Source organism: Lipotes vexillifer, unplaced genomic scaffold (genome assembly GCF_000442215.2).
Source record: "Lipotes vexillifer unplaced genomic scaffold, Lipotes_vexillifer_v1.1 scaffold190, whole genome shotgun sequence".
NCBI lineage: Eukaryota > Metazoa > Chordata > Mammalia > Artiodactyla > Lipotidae > Lipotes > Lipotes vexillifer.
This window is the reverse complement of record NW_006794958.1, coordinates 3,642,658-3,654,931: the sequence shown is the minus strand read 5'-3', so window position 1 is coordinate 3,654,931 and position 12,274 is coordinate 3,642,658. Positions and strand designations below refer to the sequence as shown.

The window sequence follows — 12,274 nt, the reverse complement described above, 5'->3', positions numbered from 1 at the left end:
CCAAAAAAAAAAAAAAAAAAAAAGCAAAGCCAACAACCACCTCTACCCACCCTCTCTGCCCCTTCCAAAAATGCCCTTCACCTTGGGTTGTATCTTATTGAAATAAAGCATCACTTGAAGTTATTTTCTTGAGTTGTTAACAGGAAATTGCAAATGCAGTAATAAAATTTTTAGGTCACCAGGATTTATGTTTTATTTAACTGCTGAACTCTTGCAATTAGAGGAAAGGAATGATTAGTTGTTCTCATTTACCATGTGACATTTACATTAAGGAATAAATGCTCTAGTGGTGCATTAATTTATTTATCATATGATCCTGGATGTGTATAATAACTTGTAAACATTTTCCTATAGCTAAGTATATGATACGACACTTTTATCCAATAACACAAATGCATTTCCATATTCAATCAGTGTCTCTAATTTAATTTTTTAGTTAGGTTTAGCAGTGCTGCTGATGAGGCAAGCTTGCTTTAGTGATAGTATTTATCTGAATCTTTCTGAATATTTATGCATTTAAAAAACTCATTTATGGGCTTCCCTGGTGGCGCAGTGGTTGAGAGTCTGCCTGCCGATGCAGGGGACACGGGTTCGTGCCCTGGTTCGGGAAGGTCCCACATGCCGCGGAGCGGCTGGGCCCATGAGCCATGGCCGCTGAGCCTGCACGTCCGGAGCCTGTACTCCGCAACGGGAGAGGCCACAACAGGACGCGCAGGCTCAGCGGCCATGGCTCACGGGCCTAGCTGCTCCGTGGCATGTGGGATCTTCCCGGACCGGGGCACGAACCCGGGGACTCTCAACCACTGCGCCACCAGGGAAGCCCTAGAATTGCTTATAAGATGTTTTATTTCAACATACTGTCATGAAGAAAAGGAAATCTTTATGAGATCACACGGGAAAATTGCTTTATTAGAATCCCAATCTAAAATCTGTTTTCGGCATTGTTCTTGCCAAACAAAATACATGGACCAAAAAAAAAAAAGAAATAGCACCTTTTTTGGGGTTTGTTTACTATAGAATCTATAATGGTTTTCTGAAATCCTCACTTACATTATGAGATATAAAAGCATTGATTTGGAGTGAGATGGCCCTGGTGAAACCTCCAGTTTTGCCAGGTACTAGCTCTATCCCTGCTTTATTTTGTATAGCATTGTATATGAATATATATTTTTCTCATTTGATTCCTGGGAGAATTGATTTGGATAACACATTTTTTTTAGTAGCTAGCACATCGTAATTTCTTAATAAAAGATAGTATAACAAAAATGTTATCATTAATAAATTATGTAACCATACATATAAAGAACTTTCTCTGGGGAATTTCAATTAGATGGGATTGTATTAGTTTCTATGCTTTTCATGTTAAAATGAAGACAGAAAAACCCTTGATCATCGATCCTTTTTTTTTCCTTTTGTTTAGCATAATAATTGGAAGTACTTATAATTTGCTATCCTAATGCACTAATATAAACCATAATTATAAATTCACATTTATTCTTGCTGTAGTAGTAAATACTTCCTCATTACTACAGAGAAGGGAAAATAATCAGAGTTTCAAAAACAATGAGGTTTTTTTGGCTTAAACATTTTAGTTCTAAGAACTTATTATATTTATATATTATTCAGTCACGCATGTGCGTAGATACATGGATGTTGGTTATACCATTTTTATAATAACAAAATCCTGGAAATGATAATTTTCAATTGGGACATATTATGAGCAGATTATGTTGTATTCATATGATAGATATTGACTGATGGAAAGGATGGTGTTGATGATAGAAGGTAGAAATTGAATAATCTCCATGATATATTAAATGAAAGGAATAGGACAAAACAGCATAGAAGATTCTTATGTATGTATAACAATCTACACATGCACACACACTTACATATGCATGAGATATTTCGGAGAGGATGTTCTGAAATGTGAAATTGGTTCTTTCTGAGGGGGATATATCTTGCTTTAAAGGGTGATTTACTTTTACTTTTGGATTTCTTATATTTTTACCATGTATATATAAATGTAAAATTTAGTTTAAAATATTCATGAAAGGAAATAAATGAAAAGGCAGACAATAGCTATCTCAGATGTTTGGCATATGATTGATTTATATCTGTGGGGGGGTTGTGTCTGATTTATTCTATAATTTTATAATAACATCTTTCATGATAAATATAAATTTTAAAGACAGATAGGATTGGTTCACAGATTCATAAAAATAACTTGTAATAAATAAAGTGTAATGTACTTTTATTCAAATTTACCATTTATCTGTGTATTGATTTTTAGCATTTTGGAATAAATTCTGTATTAATTTAGCAATAGTTTAACTTTCTTTTTGAATAAAGTCCTAATTATTGGGTATGTCAGGACAATGTAATCACCCTCTTAAATTCTGGCTTTATAAGACCATTCATACATCTTCACAAATGGAGATAGCAGTAACAATAAACGAAACCTGAGTCATCCTTGTGTCATCTTCTGTCTGTTTTTTATTCTTACCCTTTGGAATTGTATCACTCCTCATGTTTGCCTCTTCAGATAAAATAAGTCATAGCCAAAATAAAATCAAAATGCTTTTATTCATTTCAAGAACATTTTTTAAAACAGACTGTTTCTACATTAAAAATGACAGTGATTGAATATCAGTTGGTACTATTACATACATCTTAGGGGAAAGAAAGTTAAATATTGTGTCTGATAGAGGTAGGTAGATTATTATTTAAATTGACATGGAACCCTCAGAAAGGTAGAAATTAGCAATCTGCTGACTTGAAGTTAAAATATAAATGGCACGTCTGTATTTTTTCCCTAGACATATGGTTGACATAAATGGATTTTCCCTATTTAAGAAAAAACAGGCAACATGACAAAACTATTAGCTCCATGAGGGCAAAACTAATGTGATTCATTCACTGCTGTATCCCCAGCATCAGGTATCTGGTACTTAGTAGGTGATGATTAGTATTTGTTGACTTATGCAATTTGTTTAACATTAGCCTACATGTTTAATTAATTGAAATACAAAGAAAATTGAACTATGATGTATCTTTTGATTGTTTAAACTGTTTTCAATTATGAGATAAGAAAATTTCCAAAAATGAAAAGCAGGCTGCTGACATATCTATTGGAATCAGAGCATATTGCACATTCCACTGGAAAGCCTTATTATGCAAATCTATTTAAATTCTGTTTAGTGATATTCCTGATAGAGTTTGAAATCGATCACACAGTTAACAGCAACTTTATGTTTCAAAGATACTTCATAAGCATATTTTGATATACTTTTTTTGTGCTTGTCTCCTTTGAAGAGTCCCTGTAACCATTCTGCCAGGTGTTGGGAAGATATGTAGTAGCTGAGCACCTTACTTCTGTCACCATCCTCAGAATCAACTTTGGAAATGCTTTCACCCTGTCCGTCTTCTGCAGCAGCCAGGCCGAGTGCTGACTCCTTCTCAACAGTGAGGAACTCTTCAGACTCCAGAAGTAAGTTGCTTGCATTCAGTTTGATCATTGGCCAGTGGGTTCAAAAACGCTTAGGGGAGGCTAAATAGAAATCTTGCAAGTTAATATACAAATTAAAAACCAGCATCATTCATCACTGATTATTTCATTTATTTTTTGAGTCCTGTCTTTCTGGAAATACAAAGTCTACCACATTGTATGTTGCTAACCTATATATTTATGGAATCTGCAGATTTTTTTTTGAGATTATTTCACCTGTGTTATCGTGACTCATATTTGAAGCCTTGAGGCATACACAAGGGAGAGATTAAAATAATAATGTTTGCACATGAATAAACAGATTCAGACTGACCAAGTATTTTCTCAAAGTTGCTTGGCTAATGAGTTATGAAGATGGAATAAAATCCCTGGTTTTTTGATTCTTAAAAATCGAGTACTCTTTCCAGGCCTGTGATTTCTAGTGCTACATGGAGGGTAAGCGACTGGTGCTAGAAATAGCACTTTTCCTGATTGGTTGATTTACTGAATGATATGTTCTCTGTGTCATTGGAGGAGAGTTATGGCAGCCTATAAATATTCATACGGAAAAACTAAGGAAAAGGGAAATCACATGTATGATAATAAAATGAAAAAGAGGGACATATTACAAATTATATAACATAATTATTGTGTACTACCCAAAACCAAATTCCCAGCTACATGTTTATCTTTTGGCTTGCTAATTACTGGATAAATCAGGTAAACACATCAATTACATGATTATATTGTCAGGATTTAAAAAATAAAGACAATTTATTTGGAAAAGTTTAGACTTTCCTGGTCCATGTATAAGGTTCTATCATTTTGCCATTTTTCTGGTTTATTTGGTTTGAATTTGGCATGTTTATTTTTTTCCTTCTTCTCCCAAACACTTGATATAAGCATCCCTTGCTGCTGTTAAGGGTATATTTGTATCACAAAATGACCACACAGAAAATGATTATGTGTGCATTTGTATAGGGAGCAGAAGTTTGATATAGCCTAGATTGTCTCTCAGTAATTAGGTGCTTGGCAATTGAAATTTCCTTGAAGGGAATGGGTAGGAGATACTTAATAAGCTTAGTTTTATTTTGCAATATATTACAGCTTAAAATGCCAGCAACAAACAGGTCCGTGTCCTTAAGGGAACATAGAGACTGTTGTTAAGAATTTATTTATGAATCAGGGTGCTACGTTGTATAAGATTTAAAACAGGCAGCCAGTATATCGTTGCTAGTGTACTCAAAGTAATATAGAAGTTCTACTTTTAAGACATAAACAAAAGGATATGTTAGGTTATATTGAGGTTAATTCATTATAACTGTAACTGTAGCATAAAGTGATGAGTCTGAGTATACAGAAGATAGATTACAAATCATTATTTTAGTGTAGGGTTTTTCTATGTATATTTTATTACGTTGTGCTCCTTTTGTACATGATTTATTCATTTCTCTTAAGAATTGCTTTCATGGCTTTTTTCCTTGAGCTTTTAATTAAATAAAACAACTTGAGGAAGACATTCTACATTTTCCACCTTTTACTTTTCTTAAAGAAATTGAGGATCATCTCTGAGCCTGAGGTGATTTCACACATTATGAAGATGTGGAATGTATTGGGTTTATTTCTTAAAGGCAACGTCACAAGAAATCCCAGAGAGTTTATCTGTCCAAACAATTAATTAGATAATTAACGATTTTTTGTTTTCCACAGATAAGGGAAACATTATTTATTTTTCTTTTTCTAAATAAACATCTGACTTTATGAAAGCTGTTAGCCAAGGAGATATATTTACTGACATAGATTCCCTAGTGTAAATCACAAGACTTTGTGAATTCAACTACATTTTCATTTGCTAATAGCTATAATCAAGGCCAGAGGATTTACTTAATTAACCTGGCAATAGAAGGCTAAACAGAAATAATTTATATATTGAAAAGGACACTTCTGAGTTAATGCTTAATTCAATTTTTTTAATTACCAGTCCATTAGTCTGTAAAAGTAGAGCCTCCTTTTCCCTATTAATTTTTTTCTTTGGAATAACATTAGGCTGAAAGTCTTGCATGGAATTAATCACGTTTAAAAAAGAGAAAGTAAATACATTCCTAATTAGGTTCCTCAAATTTCAAATAGCTCATTGAAAATTCATAGCACATCCATTAAAATCCCTTTAAAAAACTAAATGGGATACTGGGAACTTTCTTAGTGGAAGCAAAAAATATGAATGGAGAAGCAGTAAAATAATGTGGGAATGGAATGCCTGTTTGTTATTAGTACAGGACTGTTGAGATGGTGGTGGTTGCTATGATGGTTATTTTTCTCATTGTGGCATCTTCAATTAGTCTTGGCCAGTAAGTAGTACTTCTGTCTGTTTCTGCTGTTCTTGTTTAGCTAAAGCACAGATAAATTTAAAGGAAAACAGTAATATCTGAATAGGAATTGTGCATGCCTGTGTAAATATATAGGTATGTATATATTTATCTAAAGATTGTTTACTATGCACATAACAGCAATGATAATAACTCTACAAGGCTAGTATGTCTTCTAAATATTAAGGTATCCTTAATGACATTAAATATATAATATTTAAAACACTTATTTTTCTGAAAAAAATTCCCCTATACTTAAGACTTGTAAATTATCGACTCTGATAACATTTATTGACAGTGGCTTAGCCCCTCATCATAATAATGACCAACTTATAATCATTTGACACTTTCTAGTACTTTTTAATAAACATTAATTTATTTGATTATTATATTATTTCTATGAGGTAGCTTTGAAAATTTGAATATGCTCTCAACCAGTTTTTTTTTATGCTTAATATCTTTAGGTATATATGTATATACTTGAAATCATTCCAGATTCTTGAGCCACAAAAACATAGATAGAGAATTAGTGTTATTGATAAGACAAAGTAATATGCTAAAGTGGTTACATGAATTAGGTTCAATAATCCTGACAGGTAGAGCAGAGAGTAAACATGTTATATCATGCAGTGCTCATTTTAAAAGAAGGGAGAATAAAAAATTTCTCAAAGGAAGCAAACTTGCTAATGACTCTCACTTATGTACTTAGTGCCAGTTAATTCCAAATTGATATACCTAATCACCTAAGTGCCTTAATCTAACATGTTGTAAACTAAGCTCTTGGCCATCTCTACAAATATACTCTTTTGATGGATTTGAGCTCAGTAAATGACATCATCATGTACCAGAAAAAATAAGAATCCTCTTTTCACTCCTCTCCTTTATTCCACAATTTGGTCACCTAATCTGGTCATATTTCCCTACCAAAATTTATTCTTGAATTCATCCACTTGTCTTCATTTGGGACCATCAGTACCCTGGTCCCAACTACCATAATTTCTCCCCTGGACTACTCCAGAGGCCTCCTGAATTATCTGCTCACACCCACTGATGCATCTATTCTGTCTGCTCTCCATAGAGAGCTTTAAAAAATACAAAATTTAGATGACACACCTCTCTGAAGACCATTCCCCTTAGAACATTCACCAAGTTTCTTTTCCTGGCTTACCACACTCCCATGGGTTAGCACTTTTTTGAATGCCTCCAGCTCATCCCTCCAACTCATCTTTCCCTGCATTCTAGATGCAGAGGCCTTTCAGTTTCTCTTTCCTGTCATGTGACCTCCAATGAGGTCTTTGTACTTGGTTGCTTCTCCCTAAGCAGATCACCACTCCCATCTCCTTTTTGTCTAGTATATCAACACAGTAGTTGCTTCTTGAAGGAAGCTTTTCTTGCTCCGCTTGATGAGATCATCCTTTTATTATTGGGTTGGCCAAAAAGTTCGTTTAGGTTTTTCTGTAACATCTTATGGAAAAACCCAAATGAACTTTTTGGCCAACCCAACTATATGGTCTCATAGCGCCATATAACTGTAATTCATTAAATGTTATATCTCTTTGCGCAGTAGTATGACTAATACTGATATCCCTTCCAGATGGAAAAAACTATAAGGTCACAATCCATGTCCATTTTGCTCAACATTGTGACCCCTTTTTTTCCTTTAGGCACTGTGAACACAGGCATAGACTTCCCCCCCAATCCCCCACCGCCCCGTGTGTGTGTGTGTGTGTGTGTGTGTGTGTGTGTGTGTGTGTGTGTGTTTTAAGAGAGAAAAATCCCTGAGATCCAAAAAAAAAAAAATCACTGGAGTATCAGGGAGAGAAAATTATAACAGACAGGAACTGTTACTGGAAAATTAGTACTTAAATTTTGCCTTTCTGCCAACTTGGGTTTTTTGTTATTGTTATTTTGTTCTTTGCCTTTCTTTAGTGACTTATTGAGACAGTTTTCCTTACAACTGTTATGACATTTATTATAAAGTTCCTGAAACTCTGATTCACCTTACAAGAGCCAGACTTCTTTATTTCTAGAACTAATAGCATTTCAAGTAGTGGCATAAGCTTATTTTACTTCTATACTAATAATGGTAAGTGTTAAATATGAATGTTCAAATGTTTAAATATGAGTGTTAAATCCAAGGCATTGGTTGGTAAAATACAGGTAGCTTCTCTCTATCATGTAAAACATGAGCATTCTTTTGCTTTTATTTTAGAAAAGAAAGATTCCAAGGACATCAACTGGAACAAAATTTTTAAGTATCAACTATTAGATCTCTTCATTTGTTTTTGCACTTTTTTTGTCAGAGATTGACCCCAACTTACTGCATGCTCACCATTCACAGCAGGTGTCTGAATTTTCAGTGCCCTTATCCTGCCACCCTCTCCCCGTTTTAGTCTCAGCATCATTCTTCAGGGTCTTGTTTTTTAATAAGTGATGGATCAAGACCCTGTCCTTGCTGTTATGAAGCAGGTACAAATGAATCCGACTGAAATTTTTGTCTAAAAATAATTATAAATCAGTAGAAGAGGTAAGAGTATTACAGTGCAGAAAGAACTAGCAAAAGATAAATAGTGATGAAAAGCTACACATAGTCATGTTCAGTGTAAAAAGAGCTTACTTGCATCTGAGATTATGCCAATGTAATTCTTACCAGAAGTAGATTTTGTCTGGGCTTCAGAGATAGGTTTCAACCTTGGACTATTGTTAATGTGCTGATGTGTTGTCTCATTTAGGTAAAAATTCCAGAAGCTAGAGAGAGAATGCAGGTTCTCCCCAAGTACTTAAGTACTGACACCAAAATTTAAAATGTCTTAGCTGGCAATATTTGATTTAGAAAAGCCTCTGCACTCTCTGCCTACTGTTAGTGTTGGCCCTGTGAGTTGCTAACACTACAGCTCTTACTGTGAGGAGTCCTGGGAAGAGGTCTGAATAAATGCTTTGCTTTAGGAGATAATGATTACTTTACATTTAGGACCAGAAGAAATTAATGTCATGTGGAGAGTACTCCTGGCAACTGACATTAGATGCACGGCAACAATCTTAATTGCAAAGCATTGGCTATGAAACCCATTGGAAAAAATCCGGTTTGTATGGACCCAACCTTACCCAGTTTATTGTGATGAGCACCCTGTTCCACTGACTATGCAGTTCACCTCCCTTATATCACTGGGCTCTGCACTAGGAGTATTTTAACATATGTCAGATTTGGAATTCTCTGGGTAAACCGAGGCATCTCTCCATCAATATTCAACAGTGTGTGGGAGACTTTACAGAAAAGGAAAAAATTGGCAGTACAAAGACTTCTTTTAAAAAAATTCATGATTTACCATGGGAAGAAACTCACAGACTGTGAGAAAATGTGTATGCTATATTGGTCATAAACAGTAACTTAATATTGCTCATGACATAATATGAGGGAGGAAATAGTGAAATGTATACTTAGAACTACATGGAAAGATGTGTAAAACTCAGGGACTTCAGAGACATATCATTACCAGCTGAAAACATTAATAATATAAGAAAACCTAGAGACTTGATTTTGAAAACTGCTAACTTAGATAATACACTTAACTTAGATAATATGGTTTTGACACAAAAGTATTTGGTACCTAGAATGTTTAAGAGCATCAGTGGTGCTAAAGATATTTTATCACCTAGAGGGGATAAATAAAGCACACCATTGGGGGTGCAGACAAGCAGGAGGTGATGTTTACGATAACCTCTTCCATCACCCCTGGTTACATATATAAAGCTGGATGGATGATAACTGTGACATTGCAGGATGGTAGCTTGATCTCATTTGTTTAATTAATTAATGGACTATTAGGAATGTTAAAGGTATAAGTTACTTGACATAAAACACATTTTCTGTGTATTTATATGGTAAAAGATCAGGTACATAAGATTTGGCAACTGAGGTGAAAGCTCTGTTGCTGAGGTAAAAGCAACTTTTGTTTTAAGCTGTCTATTCTTCTCAATGTTGGGCAATTCTAAATCCATAATAAGAATCTGGCTTTCTTTTTGATCACTTGCATGCAAATTTGGATTACTATGCTAAATTCTGAAGCCTTAACATACTGTTTAATATCTGGAAAACAAATTACTTTTAAAACCTGCTTACTTTTTTATGTCTTGAAGGTAGAGTTCTGTTACAGGCAAATGAGTGCCTTTTAGATTATTTCAATACCTGCCACAATAATGATTCTAACACAGAAATAATCACAATTGAAAACGTGCATTCATTATTTTTAAAGAGACAGAAAGATACACTTTTCTGTAATAAGAATTCTCTACTCAAAGGAGAGGACTGAAAAGGAAATTCTTACAAAACATTTTATATGTAATTTAATAAAATGTTTTCATTTTATCAGGGTTATATTTTGAAGCACTTTTCAATATTTCTTATATGCGTCTTGAAATGAAATGGTAGAATCTCAAAATTTTAGATCAGGTTTAATTAAAGAATGACTCTATATATAACAATTACAGGGATAATGAGCAGACCTATGTCATTCATGGATTTTATTGATGCAGTTATATGTAAATATCCTCAGTCTGGAAACTGGTATCCAGGAATGAGTGACATAATAGTGAGCCTGGCAGACATCCACCATCTGAATCACTTCTTGGATTTGTCCTCTATTCATCATAACATACAAGGAACTTTTATTAAAGGTATAGAGAGATTCTTTAAACCTCTTCAGCAATGCTCTGCTACATTTTATTGGTAGTTTCACGGTGGTATTCCTGATTTCTAGTACTTGGGGAGAAAATCCATATATATGACTCCTCATGTAGTTGTGCGAGGGTATTTATGAAAAGAGATCTATACTGTTCCATTATGAAAAGTAATGATAAATAAGGAAGATATTTAAGAAAATGTCAAGTAAGAATCTAGCAGTCAGTAAGTCTAACTTATCCTTACCCAGTCTTGTTAGTATCCTTATCATTATTTTGCCACATGATACCCATGTGACAGGTAATATTTTGTTCTCATATATTTCAAACCTCAGAAATTATCAAGTCTGTGCTCTAGATTCAGGCAGGTGTTTTTCTCAAATAGGTTTTTTTATGCTTTTGTTTCACAGGCTATTTCTTGAGTCACCTTCAGAAATAAGTCTAGATATTAAGAAAACAGTAACTCTAGTCTATAAGATGTACTACTATATGAGAAACTTTTATTTAACCTACTCCAAATAAACCAAAAGACCACTTATTTATACATTTTGCAATGCACTTTTATGCAAGATACTCATATGAGAAGTAGCAAATATCAGGGATTTACTTTAAAAATACACAGATCAAATACATTAAAAATAATAAGAATGGCAATTCCAAGGCACCAGAAATCTTTAGGAGGAATGGTTAGTTATAGAGATTTATATCTTATTTCTCTTTTTCATATTTGGTGTGTTTTGATATGCTGCAATTCCTTGAAAATTGGTAATCTTTGCTTAGGACGTATAGGAATTTTCACTTCACTAGAATGTAAATTAACCAGCATTTCATAATCATTCTGAATAAATAAAAGTTTACTAAAAAATTGAAAATGAGAATAAACCTCATAATGTTTGATTAAATTTATACAAGTTATCTTGTATCACATAAACAGTTCTTGTTGAACTTTCTTCCATGTTTCAGGTTTTAAATAAATTCCTTAGATATTATGAAATATTACTGTGTCTATTACTTTGGAATTGCCATATTTGATATGGGTTGCTTTCTCATTCTTATATTAACTTGAAATTATTTGATATATTAGTAACATTGAAAATCTGTGCAAGAGTTTATTGGCCTTTCAGATTTTCTTTTTGGTGAAAACCTTTGCTAAACTTTATATTAGGGTGTGTTTTCTTACCAGATTGTAGTAGTTTTTAAAAATATATTTTGCATTATAGTCGTTCATGGATTTTTTGGGTCATACACATATTGCCCATAATCTATGGCTAGTGTTTTCACTTTCATAATGTTACACTGTATTCATCAAGGTTCAGGGGTTGAGGTGGGAATAAGATTTTTCCTTCCTAAATCAGACACAGCCTCACAAGGTATGAGTCATAAACAGGCATGCTTCAAAGTCTGCATCTGAACCTTGACACTCTGCAGGGCTTAAGAGGGAGGTATATAGCTAATATTTATTACCATTCAGGAGTGGTTTGCATACACTAAAGTCAAAGGAGAGTGAGAGTTGTGAAATTGTTCCTGCAGCTTTCAGATGCCCAAGGAAACTTGACCCTTTCCCATCCTCAAGGGAAATAGCACTTCCATCAGAGGATCTACCAGTAAAATAGTGGTGAACTGGATGAGATTATGTTGCCTCAGACTATACTGGAGAGATGGCCATTAAGCATCCCCTTTTATGGTATCAGCTGAGAATATTCCTGGATCTTAATTAGTGTAGGTCTATGAGAATTCTGGGGCT

At 33.9% G+C, this 12,274-nt stretch overlaps 1 protein-coding gene across 1 annotated transcript in view; it reads left to right on the top strand.

Annotated features, from left to right (window-relative positions):
- Positions 1-12,274, top strand: part of LRFN5 (leucine rich repeat and fibronectin type III domain containing 5) — a 262,205-nt gene that overhangs the window by 117,704 nt on the left and 132,227 nt on the right. The window contains exon 2 of the mRNA XM_007467375.1: positions 3,316-3,490. The gene's annotated coding sequence lies outside the window, so the exon portion shown is untranslated. The remainder of the gene's footprint in view (positions 1-3,315; positions 3,491-12,274) is intronic.